Source organism: Mustela erminea, chromosome 4, assembly GCF_009829155.1.
Source record: "Mustela erminea isolate mMusErm1 chromosome 4, mMusErm1.Pri, whole genome shotgun sequence".
NCBI classification, from domain to species: Eukaryota; Metazoa; Chordata; class Mammalia; order Carnivora; family Mustelidae; genus Mustela; species Mustela erminea.
Genome location: NC_045617.1, coordinates 122,602,574 through 122,615,095, shown reverse-complemented (window position 1 = coordinate 122,615,095; position 12,522 = coordinate 122,602,574). Strand labels below are relative to the sequence as shown.

General features: G+C 43.6%; 2 pseudogenes; one reads left to right on the top strand and one right to left on the bottom strand.

The window, feature by feature from the left end:
- LOC116587902 overlaps nucleotides 1-12,457 on the top strand; it is a 35,631-nt pseudogene extending 23,174 nt beyond the window's left edge.
- The window catches only part of LOC116587519, a 592,489-nt pseudogene that overhangs the window by 264,587 nt on the left and 315,380 nt on the right, over nucleotides 1-12,522 (bottom strand).

Below are 12,522 nucleotides of genomic sequence, written 5' to 3'. Positions count from 1 at the left end.
CTTACTTAAAAAAATAAATAAAATCATTTAATTTAATTTAAAAGAGAAATTATTTAAAAAGAAAGAAATTTCTCTTGATATCTCTATTTAACCTATGTGTCAAAAACTTCACACAAATAATTGCACAAAGAAAAAAAGCAACTCGTAGCAAGAAATAGAAGTACAAATAGAAAAAAGACTGTGATTGAGTAACTAGAAAGAACAGGAGGTAAAAAGAAGCTCATGAAACTTCAATATTGGAATCACAAGACATAAAATATAACATGACAAGAATATGATATAAATATATAAATATATATCATTCAAGTATATTATGTATATGATATAAAGAAGAAATCACAAAATTGAAAATGTAGGGACACCTGGCTGTCTCAGTTGGTGGAGAGTGTCAATCTTTGTCTAGGGGTTATGAGTTTAAGCTCTGTGTTGAGTCTTTCAAAAGTTCTTGCAGAATAATGGTAGTCAAGATTGTGTCAGGGGATTGGTTCAAGATGGCAGCTTATGAAGATCCTGAACCCATCTACTTCCATGCACCCAACAAGTTTACAACTGATTATGGAATAATATCCTCTGATTATCTCCTCTGAGCCTCCACAACAAAGGATAAAAGGGAAGCATCAAAACAGGTAAGAGAAGCAGAGACACTCTTGCCAAAACCAAAACCAAAACCAAAAAACTCACCCCAGAAACAATATCCAAAATAGGATGGAATCTCAAAAATACAAAAATTGCCTGAGAAGCAAAGTGTCTGTGCTCTACATCAGGCACTGGGCCCTAGGTACTGCACAGGATAAATGAGCCCCATTTTATGTTTGGCTTTGAAAACCAAAGAGACCATATTCATGAAAACCATAGAACTGTAGGGAATGAAGAACCCACTCTTAAAATTTGTGTATAGCCTCACTCACCTCAGGACTCAGCCTAAATATCAGCAAGAAAACTGCCTAGGATGTATGGGAAGGATGCCCACTTACTAATCTTTCTTTTGTTTTGTTTTGTTTTTTATCTTAATTCCAGCATAGTTAATATACACTGTTATATTAGTTTCATGTGTACAATACAGTGATTCAACAATTCTATACATTACTCACTGCTTGTTAAGATAAGCATACTCTTAATTCCCTTCACCAGTTTCACCCAAACCCAATGCCCCTACCCACCACCTCTCTGGTAACCATCCATATGTTCTCTATAGTTATGTATATTACTATATATCTATGAGTTTATATATGTTTATATTCCATTTTTTATTTCTCTCTTTTTCTCTTGTTTTGTTTCTTAAATTCCACATATGAGTAAAATCATAAGGTCTTTGTCTTTCTCTGTCTATTTTGCCTGCACGATACTCTCTTGATCCATCCATGTTGCTACAAATGGCAAGATTTCATTCTTTTTCTATGGCTGAGTAACATTTAATTGTATAAATGTACCACATCTTCTTAATACATTCATCTATCGATGGATATGTGGGCTATTTTCATAATGTCACTATTGTAAATAGTGCTGCAATGAACAAGGGATGCACATATCTTTTTGAGTTAATGTCTTCATATTCTTAGGGTAAATACTCAGTAGTGAAATTCTGGATCATATGGTAATTCAATTTTTAATTTTCTGTGGAATCTCCATACTGTTTTCCACAGTGGCTATACCAGTTTATATGCCCATTAACTGTGTCAGAGGGTTCCTTTTTCTCCTCATCCTCACCAACATTTGCTGTTTCTTGTTTTTTTATTTTAACCATTTTGACAGGCGAGAGGTGATGTATCATTGTGGTTTTGATTTGGGTTTCCCTGATGATGCGTGATGTTGGTCATCTTCTCATTTGTCTATCGGCCATGTGGATGTCTTCTCAGAAACATGTCTGTTCATGTCTAATGTTCATTGTTTAACTGGAATATTTGTTTTCTCTTTTTTAAATTGTATTAGTTATTTGCATATTTTAGATACTAACCCTTTATCAGTTATGTCATTTGCAAATATATTCTCCCATTCTGTAGGTTGCCTTTTAGTTTTGTTCATTGTTTCCTTTGCTGTGCAGGAACTTTTTATTTTGATGTAGTCCCACTCCTTTATTTTTGCTTTTGCTTCCCTTGCCTCAGGAGCCATACCAAGAAGAATGTTGCTGCCCTTGATATCAGAGAAGTTACTGTCTGTGCTCTCTTCCGGGGTTTTTATGATTTCAGGTCTCACGTTTAGGTCTTTAGTCCATTTTAAATTTATTTCTGTGTATGGTATAAGAAGATGGCCCAGTTTCATTCTTTTGCATGTTGCTGTCCACTTTTTCCAACACCATGTGTTGAATAGGCAGTCTTTTCCTATCATGTATCCATTTCTGATTTGTTAAAGAAAAGTTCACCGTGTAAGTGTGAGTTTACTTCTCAATTTCTATGCTGGTCCATTGATCCATATGTCTATTTTTATGCCAGTACCATACAGCTTTGATTACTACAGCTCTGTAATACAACTTGAAGTCTGGAATGTGATGCCTCTAGTTTCACTTTTATATTTCAAGATTGCTTTGGCTACTCACAGTCCTTGTGATTCCATTCAGATTTTAGGATTGTTTGTTCTACACTGTGAAAAACACTGTTGGTATTTTGATAGAGATTGCATCAAATATGTAGATTGATTTGGATAACAGAAATTTTAACAATATTTTTTCTTCCAATCCATGAGCATGGATTCTTTTTTAAAATTTTTTAAATTTATTTTCAGCATAACAGTATTCATTATTTTTGCACCACATCCAGTACTCCATGCAATCCGTGCCCTCTCTAATACCCACCACCTGGTTCCCCCAACCTCCCACCCCCCCCCGCCACTTCAAACCCCTCAGATTGTTTTTCAGAGTCCATAGTCTCTCATGGTTCACCTCCCCTTCCAATTTTCCCCAACTCCCTTCTCTTCTCTCTAACTCCCCATGTCCTCCATGCTATTTGTTATGCTCCACAAAAAAGTGAAACCATAAGATAACTGACTCTCTCTGCTTGACTTATTTCACTCAGCATAATCTCTTCCAGTCCTGTCCATGTTGCTACAAAAGTTGGGTATCCATCCTTTCTGATGGAGGCATAATAATCCATAGTGTATATGGACCACATCTTCCATATCCATTCATCCATTGAAGGGCATCTTGGTTCTTTCCACAGTTTGGTAACCGTGGCCATTGCTGCTATAAACATTGGGGTACAGATGGCCTTTCTTTTCACATCTGTATCTTGGGGGTAAATACCCAGGAGCGCAATGGCAGGGTCATAGGGAAGTTCTATTTTTAATTTCTTGAGGAATCTCCACACTGTTCTCCAAAGAGGCTGCGCCAACTTGCATTCCCACCAACAGTGTAAGAGGGTTCCCCTTTCTCCACATCCCCTCCAACACATGTTGTTTTCTGTCTTGCTAATTTTGGCCATTCTAACTGGTGTAAGGTGATATCATGAGCATGGATTCTTGCCATTTGTTTGTGCCACTTTCAATTTCGTTCATCAGTGTTTATAGTTTTCAGAGTACAGGTTATCCACCGTTTGGTTAAGTTTATTCCTAAGTACTTTATTATTTTTGGTGCAATTCTTAAATGCCTGCTCACAGCCCTTGCCCATGTGTCTGGCCATCACCAAGCTTTCCTCCCTCAGAAGCTCCTCCTGTGGGGCCCTTGCAGTCAGCCTCCTTCCTCCTTGCTCTCATCCTATGCCCCCTCCTTCCTGTAAGTCTGTAATTAAGTTCTTTCAAGGAACCCAGTCCCCCATTTCCAGACCCTCAGCACTAGTCTCCCCTGCCGCCTCTTGCCATCCCTCTTCCTCACTGATTAGAAAACTGCTCCAGGTCCAAATGCACAGGTCCTTGGCCTTCATCCTGGCTTTGGTTCCTTGACCCGAGTGGGCCTCATTCCTGACAAATAGCCCCCAAACTGGTTATTCCTGCCACATGGTCAGCTCCAGCCTTTCCCTATAGCCAGCCGTCTCCCTGCCTCCCTATAGCCAGCCTTCACCTAAACCTCACTGGGGGTCTGACCTGCCCTACCTCCACCTAAACGACCCCTACCCTCTAGGTCTTTTTCCAAGCTGTTCACTATGGAGTTTTGGCTCTATTTTTTCTTCTATTCCTCCTCCTTTCTAAAATAGACTACATAAAATAAAATAAAATAAAATAAAATAAAATAAAATAAAATAAAATAAAAAACTACCCTTGGGCTCACTGCCCAGGAGCTCTGAGACCCCTGCTTACTCTCTCTCCCCAGCGAACAATGGTAATTCCATCCTATTCCCCACTAGAGGCATCATCAGGCCACTCTTCCAGTCTGGGCCTAGGCCAGTACAGAAGTACTGGCCTTCTGTAAACACCATTGTGGTCACAATCCCCTCCACAGCCCCCCTGCCTCACTAATCCTTCCTCACTTGGCCCTACCTAGTCCCTGATGAAACTTCACCACAGGTAGCAAGGTCCCTGGTTCTCCACTCCACCATAATCCTCCTGGGCACCATGTCAGCTCTGGTCATAGATCACTCAAACGTAGCCACCACCCACTGCCCCTCCCTCCTTGCTGATAAGACCTCTCCTTCACCATGGCCTTCTTGTTCCGCTCTTCGTTCCTGAAGGTCAGCCTCTCCCCTTTACCTCCAACCTACCCTACAGGAGCCTGTGTCTCCTTCTCCTTGCTACTGTCCTGAATGTCTACCATCTCCACCCACCTCAGCCATTTTTTCTTCCTTCTTCTTCCTGCCCTCTTTCCTCTCTACCTGCATTGGAAAGCCTCCTTCCTGTCCCTTGTACAGGTGCATTTTCTGTATCCTTAGGACTTCAAGCAGCTCAGGACAGCAGAACCTTTCAGAGAAACATATGGCATGCAGTCACTTGCAGGAAGCAGTTTCATTCATGTTCTCTTTCCTGCCCAGATCATGGGTGATCTTCATTAAAGCTCATGGTGGTGTCCCATAATGGATCTGTGCATCAGAGAACTTTCAGGAGAGATGCTTGTATGGTCAGGCCTTCTTGCACCATGACAGTGAGAAAGACATGCCAAAGCCACAGGGACTGTGGAAAGAAGAAGTCCTGGGACCTGAGACGTGGCACATAGAGTCCAAGGACTTGGAAAGTAAGAGAGGAGCCTCAGAATGACTCTGGAAGGCATCTAGCCCTGCAGGCACAGAAAGGAGGTGAGGGGGGTTTGGAGCAGGTGGGAATGGGAGATCTTTCCCAGGGAAGTTCAAGGCAGAGAGCAGAGACCTGTTTCTTTCCCTGGATTTGCCTGGGAGTAGGGGTAAGGGTTTACTGTCTATGGATTTTATCCTACAGGGACCATTACACAGCCAGCACAGGGAAGACATGGAGGAGAACAGGGAAGGGCCCATCTGGCTGGAGTTGTCACTGGGGCAAGGAAAGCAGAGGGACACAGGATGAGAGAAGTCACTGCTGGATAGTGGCCAGTTCGCATTCCATCTAGGAAATCTGGGACTGGAAAAGCTGAGAAGACAACAGCACCAAGGTCTTCAGGCATTTCCACTATAATGGGGAGCTCTTCCTCTCTTACGATCTGAAGATCCATGGATGGATACTTCCCTGGTCCTCTGCTCAAACCTTGGCTATGGAAATCAAGAAGTCCTTGGATGCAGATGGCTGTCAAAGCTAGGATTTCTCAGCCCATATACAGGGAGAACTTTGCAGAAGCAGCAGAAAGATGTGGAGTCCTGGATGAGTTTCTTTGGCAGAAATGGTTCAGCCCTGGGGCAGAGACTTTCTTTTCTGCTGGACCAATTATGCCTCCCTCCAATAACCCTATCCAAGGAAGCCCTCTTTGTCTGATGGAATGCACATATGTTCTGCTGGTGCATTGTACTGTGATCCACCTGTCCTTTTAAAGCCTCTGAATAAAGGACAGAAACACCAGTCATGTGGGGATAGAAGTAAACCCTCCCAGGGGTGCCTGGGAGGCTCAGCTGGTTGAATCCAACTCTTGATTTCAGCTCAGCCCATGATCTCAAGGTTGTGAGATTGAGCCCAGTGTGTGGCTCCCTGCTCAGTGCAGAATCTGTGGTATTCTCTTTCTCCATCTCTCTCTGCCCCTCTGGCTGCTCATGCAATCTCTTGTTCTATAAATTGATCACTCAATCAGTCAATGAATATATAAATATAAATAAAATGAAAAAGAAGAGGAACAAGGGGGATAAAGAGAAGACAGAGGAGGAGGAGGAGGAGAATAAGGAGGAGGAGGGGAAGAAGTAATGATTCCTCCCAGTGTCAGTAGTCCAGGGAGGCAGTGGTACTCCTACAGAAAACTGAACCCGTATAGATGGGCGTCAGGCATGAGAGGAAGCCCTAACCTCGCTGTTAAAAAGAGTTGTTACTTTATACTGCCCTCACCCCAAGAACCCAACATTCATGCCCTGCCCTGGAGCATTAACACATGGATCCAACAGAGTGAGGCTTGGATCCTGGGTCCAAAAATATGCCTGTCCAAAGGAACTGGGTCTTACGAAGCGGAATAGACTTGGAGAATGAGAGCTTCAGCCACAGGTGGAAAGGTGAGAGAAACAGCCCTGATCACTCTCTCTCTCCCCTGTACCTCACTGGCTCTGTGCTTTCTTCTCCAGTGCTCCTAACACTGAACATGACCTACAGCCAGACCTTGGAGGGCAAGGCCAGCCTGGCAGGCTGGGTGTTCTGTTTCTCTCCCAGGAATATCTCCCTGACCAGTATGCCCAGCAGTTTATGGGAGTACAGCCTAGTGGGAACAGGACTTACTGGAGTGTGTGGCCATAAGGATTCCTTAGAGAGACAATCAGAGGTTCACTTGCTACATGGAAGCCACAGAGAATTGCAGTGCACACTCTATGCCCTCACACTCTGGGCCTGGTGAGGACAGGAGGCAGGATGGGGAGAAGTCAGCAGTCCTGTGGTCCTGGGGTGGCCAGGTCAATATAAGACCCTTTTCCAGGGAAGGCCCTGGTGCATCAGAATGGAGGAATGACCCTCTGATTTTCTTATTGTTGCTGGTATCCTTTTTATCATTCTTGCATGAGTCCTCTCTCTAAGAACAAGAAGTCAACAAGAGCAGTGGGAACCCAAGTGAGAAATCTGGGCAATGGGTGGGATGGGAGGAGATCTCTGGGATATGGGGGTTCCTCATGTCTCCCTCTGCACAATATGGAGGGAACAACAAGCCTCTGTAACAGGAGCTGAAGTCAGAGTGCTGAGACAGTGAGAGCCACATGTGCATATACACCCTTAGCCCTATTCAAAGCCACGTTCCTGGGGCCCTTGAGTGGTGAGCATAACCTCTTCTTGCTCTGGATGAGGACTGGGTAGTGAGGGCTGAGGCTCCCTGCTCTGAGCTGGTCCCCACTGCTCTCTACCCTCAGGCTCAGCAAGGTTGGTCCAGGGGCATTTTCAAATGGAAGGTGAAGGAGAGAGGGCGACAGTGGCAGTTTCAGGATGCAGAGGGTGGATAGATAGCCTCAGAGATGGGGGTCTCAAGAATCTCCTACACCTCATTTACAAGAAGGTTGTAAGAGGCACTGCCTGAATTGCCTGGGGAGTCCCTGCTTGGAAAGGGGCAGGAAGGCTTTGGCAACCGCAGGCAAGGAGCATTAGGGTAGGACCTGTGATTCCAGGTGAGAGTGGGCCAAGAACAAGCAAAGGAGGCTTAGTGCACATGGGAGCTGGGCCAGGGATGAGGGTGGAGGGCAGCAAGCATGGGGTTTTCCTGAGCCAGGTCATGTACAGACCCCACTGGAGTCTCATTTTCTTGACTGCCTGCCAGTCATCTGAGCTTTCTGATGTCTCTTTCAGTTAGGAGCTGTTGGCTCAGGGGAGGGCAGGGAGGAGGCTGAGCTGCAGGTGGCCTCTGTGGCTGTAGTTGAGCATGGCCAATAAGCAGACAACAGCCCTGGTGCAAAGGTAGTTATACAAGTGGGGATCAAGACACCTACGGAGAGAAGGTGCTGTGTTTGTGACCACTGCCTGGCTTCGAGGAAGAGGTAATAGGACCTGTCCTTCAGAGATGCTCTGTGCTCCCTGAGTGGACAGGTTGGAGCTTGAGAGGAGGGAAGGTTTTGAGTTTCTGCTCCAGAGTGCTGTTCTTGGTCCCAGCGCCCTTTCCTGCTCCTGTCTTGTGGTTGGTGGAAGCAGGCCCAGGTGACGATGCTGAGGGATCATGTGGGGCAGGGAAAGACCAGTAGAGGTTAAGAAAAGAAGTGAAAGAGAGAAAATAGTCAAGGTGTTATCTTCCTTCAGAAAAAGGCAAAGCTGAGTTTGGACAACTGAAGAAGTCCTGAGAGCACACAAAGTAATATTTGGCACTAGATGGACTTCTATTGGTTTCTCTTTCCTCCCTGAGCTTGTTAGCCTTCAAGACCTGGATTAACACCAGATGGCACCAACGGGCCATAATGGCAGCAAGCAACATTTAATAGCCTCAGTACACTCCCCACTGAGAGGCAACATATTCTAGAATATTCCAAACCATTCAGATCTCCATATGACTGTAGTCCCTGTCCAAGTCACACAGAGCAGAATAGCTGCTGTTGGCCCTAGCTGATTCACACAATGCGAGAGAATAAAAGGTGATTGGATTATTTGGAGATTTTTTGTTATCTAGCACTAGGTAATAGCAATGTATAATGTACAACTATTATTATGTTTTATTTATTGTCTGTCTTTCCTGTGAGATGGGAAGCATTAGGACAATATGTGCTGTGTCTCTGGCATTAAATGATTACCAGGCTTAATACAGAGATTGGCGCAGAGGCATTCACGGACTATACCTAGAGGAATGAATGAATGAATGAATGAATGCTGCGATCAGAATTCCTTCAAGTTGGGCTTGGACCTGGTAAGAGGAAAATTTATAGGTGTTTCACATGGGGAGTTCTTTATGAAGTGTGTGTGTGTGTGTGTGTGTGTGTGTGTGTGTGTGTGTGTATGCGCTTGCACGAGTTCCTATGTGAGTTTAGTATGTACGTATTGGCCTTGGTTGCCTGAAGAAGGAACCAGGAATATGAAGAGTACCTCCTGCACTCATATTCCAAACACATGGGCATCATAGACAGGTAGCACCTAACCACTAGATGCCTCTGAGATGTCTTGGGCTTGGGAAGGGGTTTTAGTTATGTTGTATGTCATTGACTCAGCTGCAGGGCTTGAGGCCCTTTGGAGCACGTGGTGAGCCACCTTCAAATCCCCGAATCAGCCATCAGGCTAGAAATGAGATTTGAGGTTGAGTTGCAGAACTCCTGTCTTGCTGTTAAGGGTAGCAGACAGTGGGACCTGAGGTGGTCCAGACTGAAGGTTTTGGCATTCACATCACTTGACATGACCGAGGAAAGAGCCAGTGTCCCAACCTCTAGCATCAGAGAAAGCAGTAGGAATGAGTGACAGGAACTCGTGTCCAAAGTCATCTCTATGGAAAGTGGCAGTGTGTTTATTGGAGCATCCAGCATATTTGTCAGGCTGGCTGCAGATCTGGGAATCAACAGTTCTGGCTTGGAGACCTCTCTGTTCCCTAAAGCCAGAGTCCCTGGTACTCAGTGGGGAGGAAACCTCAATATCAGTGTAGATTTTTGGGAAACACTTTACAAGCCAAACCTGACCAGACCTGCATCGCCTTATTATGTAGGGCCCTGTGCTAGTGTCATAGGTCAGGGACACACTGGGGAGGTAATGAGTGAGCAGGAATAAAGGAGCTCAGCCCTATAACCTCAGACCTGTGACCACAAAGAGGTATTGCCATGCTGCTCTCAGATTCTCACTGAACAGCACTGAGGTGAGGGGAGTAGGCTGGGGCTCGAAGGAATGGGGATGTAGAAAGCACACACATGTTCAGGAAAAAGTGTAGGCTCAAAAATGACATGAAGAGAGCTGATGTGTATACCTAAGGCGGATTTCTGGTACACAGCCTAGAACAATAAGGAAATTAAAACAAACAACAAACATGTTGATGGGAGAATCTGACTTTTAGAATTACCACATTATAAGATTGAGATGACCCATTTTCAAAAATTACAAAACACAAAGTGTACAGAGAAACAGGACAACATGACCCATTCCAAGTTAAAAAAAGAAAAAAAGCAGAAAGTGTTCCTGTGGAAGATGAGATGGTGGACTTACTACACAAGGACTTTAAATCCACTGTCTGTATGATGCTCTGAAAATTAAAAAAGACAAAAATTTGGATATGGGTAAAATAAAGTATTTACAAAGAGATACAAAACACAAAAAGAAACTAAAAGGAAATTCCAGTGCTGATATGCACAATAACTCAAATGAAAGTTTTAGTAGAGATGTTCAAGAGCAGATTTCAGCAAGTAGAAGAAAGAATCACTGAACTTGAAGATAGGACCATTGAAATGATCAAGTCTGAGGAACAGAATGAAAAGAACGGAAGAAAAGGGAAGAGAGCCTACTGGAGCACGGACATAACATAGTGGGAACCAACATAAGCATTTTGGGAGTTGCAGACAGAAGAGAAAGAAAAATGTAAGAGAGATTGTTTGAAGAAATAATGGCTGAAAACTCACCCAAATTCAAGAAAGACATGAACATAAACATTCTCCAATCAAAGCATAGAGCTTGGCAGAATAGTGAAAAAGAGATTATCCAACTATATGTTAGTTAAAAGAGACTCACTTTATAAAAAAATACAAATAGTTTGACAGAGAAAGGATGGGAAAAGGTATTCTGTGCACAAAATAACCAAAAGAAAACTGGAGTGTTTCTACTAATATCAGTCAAAATAGACTTAAAATCAAAAAAATTTAGAAGAGACAAAAAGAATAGTATATGTGAACACAAGTTTCAATAGAACATGAAGATGTAACAATTATAAGTGAGTAGCACTTAATAACAGATCAACAAAACCTATGAAGCTAAGATTCATAAAATGAAATGCAGAAGAAGAGAGACCCACAATAATAGTTGGAGAATTCACTATCCCACTCTCAAAATTGGATAGAGCAACAAGCAGAAGAAAATTAAGGAAACAGAGGGCTTGAGCAACATAAAAAACCAATTAGATCTGACTCCCATATACAGAACACTCTACCCACAAATAACAGTATACACGTTCTTCTCCAGGGTACATGGGACCAATCCCAGGATGCACCACATGTCAGACCACAAATTAAGACTCAACAGAATCAAAAAGAGAGATATCACAAAACTATCCAACCACAATGGGATGCAGTTAGAAATCAACAACAAAAGGAAAACTGGAAAATTCACAAATTGGTAGAAATTAAACACTCTTTACAAATGGGACGAAGGAAATCACAAGTAGAATACTTACAAAATATTTAAGTCAGTGACCATATCCTCCATGAGGGTTCTGTTTGTCCCCTTCATACCCTGCCTGCCTTCCTCCCAGAAGAGCTGGCTGTGTGGTGACAGGCTAAGGAGGAAGAGAGAGAGGTGGATAAAGAGAACGAAGATCTGGCCACATCTGGGTGGTGTGTGCAGTGCCAGAAGGGGAGGTAACAGCAGTGGTGGCAGTGTGGGTTGCACCCTTTTGAGGACGGTGTGTGTGTGTGGGAGGGATCTCTCCCCACAGTTTCCTCCAGACACCTGGCTGTGGCCCCTCAGGTGCAGAAGATGAATAATCTTTCCTTTAGCGACCATGTGTCCTTTTTTTTTTTTTTTAAGATTTTACTTATTTATCTGACAGAGATCATAAGAAGGCAGAGACAGAGGAAAGCGGGCTCCCTACTGAGCAGAAAGCCCAATGCAGGGCTTGATCCCAGGACCCTGGGATCATGACCTGAGCTGAAGGCAGAGGCTTTAGCCCACTGAGCCACCCAGGCACCCCTGCATGTGCCCTCTTCTGTCCACCTTTCCCTGGAAAACTGGCCTTGAAATTACCCTTTTTAACACCTTATCCAACTTACATGCCAACGTGTGATGAATTTGAAAACCCTGGACTTCACAACAGTCAGAAGGAGCAGACTGACAGTACTCTTTTAGAGAAAAAGATGCTATTGAGAGCGTTTCCATGACTAGAACCAGTCAAGGCAACAGAATTTCCTGTATTTTTGTGTTGTTCACCCAATGCCTTGTATGCTTTACTCTTCTCACATGGAAATCCTATTGATTTTGACCAGATAATCAGCTTTTCCATACCACTGGGATCATGGATTAATTGTAGTATATTTTCATATGCTTATTCTCAGTATGGTTCAGGTTCTGGGAAGCCAACAGAGAAGAATCTCTACACAGGTATAGGAGCTGCTTCGTTGCTTTTAGGACAAGATGTGGAATTCACCCTGAAAATGTGATCATATATGGCCAGAGCAGATGTACACCTCATTTGTAGATCTTGCTGCTTGGTTTGAGAATGCTGCTGTTACTCTTCATTCTCCTTTGACCTCGGGAATGCCAGTCACTCTTCCTGATACCAGAAGATCTATTCCTAAACATGGACAAAATCCCTGAGAGAACTTCACCAGTGTTGATAACTCATAAGACTGAATAAAGGACAGGAAAAACTAAGTAGGAAGATGGGTAGGGGGTGATGTAACTAAGCTCACATAGGGGGCT